This window comes from Pinus tabuliformis, chromosome 2_1, assembly GCF_031772625.1.
Source record: "Pinus tabuliformis cultivar Carrire ecotype Pingquan chromosome 2_1, CPIR1, whole genome shotgun sequence".
NCBI classification, from domain to species: Eukaryota; Viridiplantae; Streptophyta; class Pinopsida; order Pinales; family Pinaceae; genus Pinus; species Pinus tabuliformis.
In genome coordinates, this window is record NC_142299.1 from 308,036,899 (window position 1) to 308,041,701 (window position 4,803).

General features: G+C 32.4%; 1 pseudogene; it reads right to left on the minus strand.

Moving 5' to 3' along the window:
- Nucleotides 1-1,639: 1,639 nt before the first annotated feature.
- On the minus strand, nucleotides 1,640-2,932 carry LOC149200051 (nematode resistance protein-like HSPRO2 pseudogene; annotated as a pseudogene).
- Nucleotides 2,933-4,803: the final 1,871 nt, after the last annotated feature.

Consider the following 4,803-nt stretch of genomic DNA (forward strand, 5'->3'; position numbering starts at 1 on the left):
CAAGCCCAGGATCGTCTAAAAGACACAAGGGAAGCAGGGGCTACTCTCTTTCTTTAATAACACCAACTCCTAGTCCCAATGCTAATGAAGTAAAGATGCTTTGGTTAGTAAAAAATATGAGTGAATTATGGGCCACTTACTCCTTTGCTAATTAAACTATTTGACTTCGGTAAAATAGCAAAACAAATTGAAAAAATGTGTGGATTATGGCCACTTACTTTTCCCGTTATTAAGCTATGTGTGAAATGTAAAAATTTTAAAGTAAATGCTAAGTAATTGCCCTACTAATACTGATTATTAAAACAATCTGAACTATATGGAAAAAAATTGCAGAGGTGAAGGCAATTCACTAAAGGTTTCCAGTCACCCACGAAAGAAAAATTACAATGATTGTTTTTGTTCTTTGTAAACTGTGGGGTTAGGCTCTGCACAAGCGAGCGAACTGTGTGTCAATCTGCAAGAAAATGATAAGTGTTAAGCCAAATTATAGATATTAAGAGTGAGAATGATTATAAGCAATATGCATTATCAATGTTCTAAATTTAAACTTATATGATTAAAGAACAACGTATTTTATAAATGATACTATACTAGAAATAATTTGACTAAAATTTACAATCTCATTAAAACAAATTTGTATTGAAGAACTAAAGGCAAAATTTATACCTTTACCATAAATTCAGTTAAATTAAATGACATCTTAAGCAATAACACAAGGCCATGTGCAAGAAAATTAAAGTAGAGTATAAAGAAGTATCAGAGTACTTTGTAAAATAAATGTAGAGATAAAAAACTATACTAATTATATGTTATTAGTCAATATGAAATGCATTATCTAATATTTTTTTTCAAAACTTTGGAAATGAGTGGATATTTATGGTAGGAATGTAGCTTGAATATGATATAGATTTAATACATTAAATTTTTTATGATATATTCCATTAAATAAATTCAATAATCTAAAATTATAATTATCTCAATTTCACACAGTGAATTAAAAAATCTTAAAAAACAAAAAATCTGATAAAAAAAGAAAAAAAAGAAAAATGCATCAAAAAAATTATGATGCATTCCATTAAATAAAATTAACAAATTAAAATTATAATTATCTTAGTTTCACACACTGAATAAAAAAATCTTTAAAAAATATATAAAAATAACAGCATTAAACTACATTTCATGTTAAAATTTATAATGAATTATATAAATATCATTAAACTCATCATAAAATTTAGGTAAAGAATTAAAAAATTTAAAAAAGAAACAACTCGTAAAATTTAATACTTTTAATAATTACCTTTTTAATTTTGGACAATCTTTTACACTATTTAACGAAGGAGGAATTGCACACTATGAATCCTTAGTATCCTATCCATGTTGGAGAGGGAAAAAAAAAAAAAATCCCAAATTTCTACCACTGTTCTATTGATTGGTCCTACTGATGGGGATGAACAAAAATGAGTTTAATCCTATATCCAATATAATTCTATGTATAGTACTCAAAACTGTCAATGTAAAAAGTGTATGTATCAATTTGGGGTAATACATTGAAAAACTGAAGGCACTATTCTTTCTCTTGTACACTTCACTTGATTTGTCTGTAGATCTTCCAGTGTACCATCCACCATAGTTGTAACTTTTAGTGCCAATAGTAACCCAAAAATGTCTTTGCACCATCCACACTAGGGAAATAAGGTGGTTCAAAATATATATGACGTAGGGCATCACAAGCACGTAGATATGATGGACCCTTCATTTCAGTGCTACCGATGGTTGTTACTACCAGCTGCTGATATGAGAAGAAAAACCTTTTCACCGCGGCTTCTATTGCCTGGAAGGCCAACAGAACATGTATTGTTGCAACATGGTAAGCACCTGAAGTGTTATGTGAGCGCAGTCCATGTGAATGAAACAAATGCATAAGTGCCTCCTGGAGCCTTGGTCCACCCTTTGGATCAGCCTCAACACCGATGACTTTGGGCACCAGATGCCTTAGTTCCTTGCATGCATTTGTAAGGTCTCTAAGGGGGGCAGACTGAAGGCAATATGTGCCTGCAAGCGTACTAGTGCTGCTAATTGCCAACTGGTGTTTAAGGCAAAGGAAATCATCTGGGTCCATCACTAGAAGCAAATTCACAATTTCTGTGAGCATGTTCCACATCCTTTCAACCATCCAACAGTCTGTGGATGCTCCTACGAAATCACCAGAGTCTATTCTTTCATATACTCTCTGCAACAATTCTTGGCCTACAAATACCCAGGCCTCAAAGATCTGGAGGACATTGCAAAGTTTGGCATCTTCTAGATTATGGAACTGTTTATGTTGTTTTAAAGAGTGCAAATATCTTGGCTTCTAGATTCTATCATATTCAAGAAGAGGCTTACCTGACATATTTGGTTCCCCCAGACCTAAAGTGAAGGGAGTCCTCTGCATATGGCCTTCAATGGCAAGCCATATTCTAGAAACCATAGCTTCAACGCTTTTCCATGTACCCAAATGAGGAAGTAAGCTCTCTTCACTTGTTCTACTAACCACATGTAAAGCACCAGGTCTCTGCCATACCTCATGGAAAACTTTCCATGAGAGAACACCACTACTTACTGACAACTGAAGAGTGGGAACCTGCTTGTCATTTTCACAAATCATTGAAATCAACTCAATCTGGGAACTAATTAAGGATTCAAGCCTTCTCTTCCATTCCTCTTTGTCAATGTAAGTCCTTGTGTCACAGAGGACAGATGAAACAAACTGAAAAGTAATCTCCAATGACTGTAAGGCAGCCTTTACCAACCCCTCTCTAGACCAACCAGGCCATTCCTTGAATTTCCACATGGCACTGAGCTCGGGGAGATGCACATACTGCTCGTAACCCGCACACTCCATGGCGGAGGGCTCTATGGATTCTTCAACAAAGGCAAAATAGGATGCCATTTTTTTACAGGACATATTTTTTCCCTGCAAACATAACGAGGAGAGTAAATACACTAATGCTCTCCATATACCATAATCTAAAAAGAACAACATAATAATAGAATAAACACTAAAATACATTTTAAACACTAAAATTTTGAAAACTGGAATAGAATAAAATGTTCTTAAATCCTTGATATATTTAAAAAGCTATAATATATCAAAAAGCTATATATAATACGTTACTGGACAAAAAACATATCTAATTGTTGCAACTCAACTTTTTATGTAGATGATAAAAACTCAACACATAAATAATGAAAAGAGTTAAATAATGTCAAGACATAAATATATATTTTTCCAGTTAACAAAGTGAATAGATATAAGCTAAATATACGGTGGTTGGTCTGTTGGCACTTAAATTCTGAGCACATTACTGTTGCACATCCGACAAGGACAAACTCTGTAAGTGCTTTCATCAACTGATTTTAGTCTGAATATCTAAAGTATTAATATTTAATGTAAATAATGTCAACTTTCATTTCTTCCTATTTCCATGTGTACCTCATTTCTTTATTTCTCCATTTATACTTATTAGATCAAATTTATCTACTGTTTCCACTGTGCATATATACTCACAATGTTAATAACTAAACAGATTCCTTGACAACAATATTCCACATTTATTAGACTATGCAATTGTTTTGTAATTTTTTACTATCATTTTCCATTTCTCCATCCAAACAGATGACACTAGTTTCATCTACCGGCATACACATTTAAATGGGTACCCTGTAATTAAGATGTAAACCAGTGATTATTTAATGTTGGTTGCGTGATATGAGTTCATACAATATAGAAGACATTCTATTGTAGAAGTAGATATTAATCTATGAAGGAAAAACATACTCATATCACGCAACCAACATTATCAGATTTCAGAAACCAACCTAATAAAATGGACTTTTCTTTATACAGTTTTGTTTTGTTCGAGTTTTTTTGTGGATGGTGATGACATCATTTTTATTATTTAATTAAAAATGAACTTTTCTTTGTACGTATGTGCGTTGATAGAGTCTATGGATGGATAGAGTCTATGGATGTTGACGATATCATTATCATTAGTAATTAAAAAAAGGTTATAGACTATGGTTGGTATAGGCGCAACCCTTGTTTCAAAATTATGCGGGTGCTTGATACAAAATTATGCGAATGATGGTTGAGTTCTAAAGAAATTAATTTATAATTTCATAGTTAAGATAATGAAGAGTAAGATAATATTAGTTGAGATAGTCAAAAGTAGTTATCTTAAACCGTTGCAGCTCCACTTTTGCACACCTCAACAGCTCATAATCTTTTATACGACTGCGTATAATATATCTACAGTATTCATAATTCATTTGTATAATATAAAATTGAATGAAATGAGGACAGATGATTTGCTGTTAGATTTTGCAGGCAACACGAATACTTATTAATCACAAGTTTTAATGTTATGGTGAGAATTGTTGCACAAATCTAACGAATTCCAGAATGATTATGGCAGGCTCTCCATAAGTAGTGAGACAAGTATGAGAATGATGAACTCTGTTGAAAAATTCTTACATAAAACAAATCTTAAAAAGAAAAAGTGACCAGGATTTCAAGCAAACTAAAGTAGAATAGTATACTCAATGAAATCGTGTTTCAAAGTATAGAGAGTTTCTAAACGCAATCAATTAGATGGAATTAACAGGCTCACGTTATTTCTGGTTTAAGTTATACAACTATATACAATTGATGACAATGCTAAACTTTAATTGCTGTCACCATTGTTACAATACATTATAATTTTGACCTTTTATTGTTACCAGTCATACAAGTCCCAGCCTAATTACCACTGGTACTTGGAC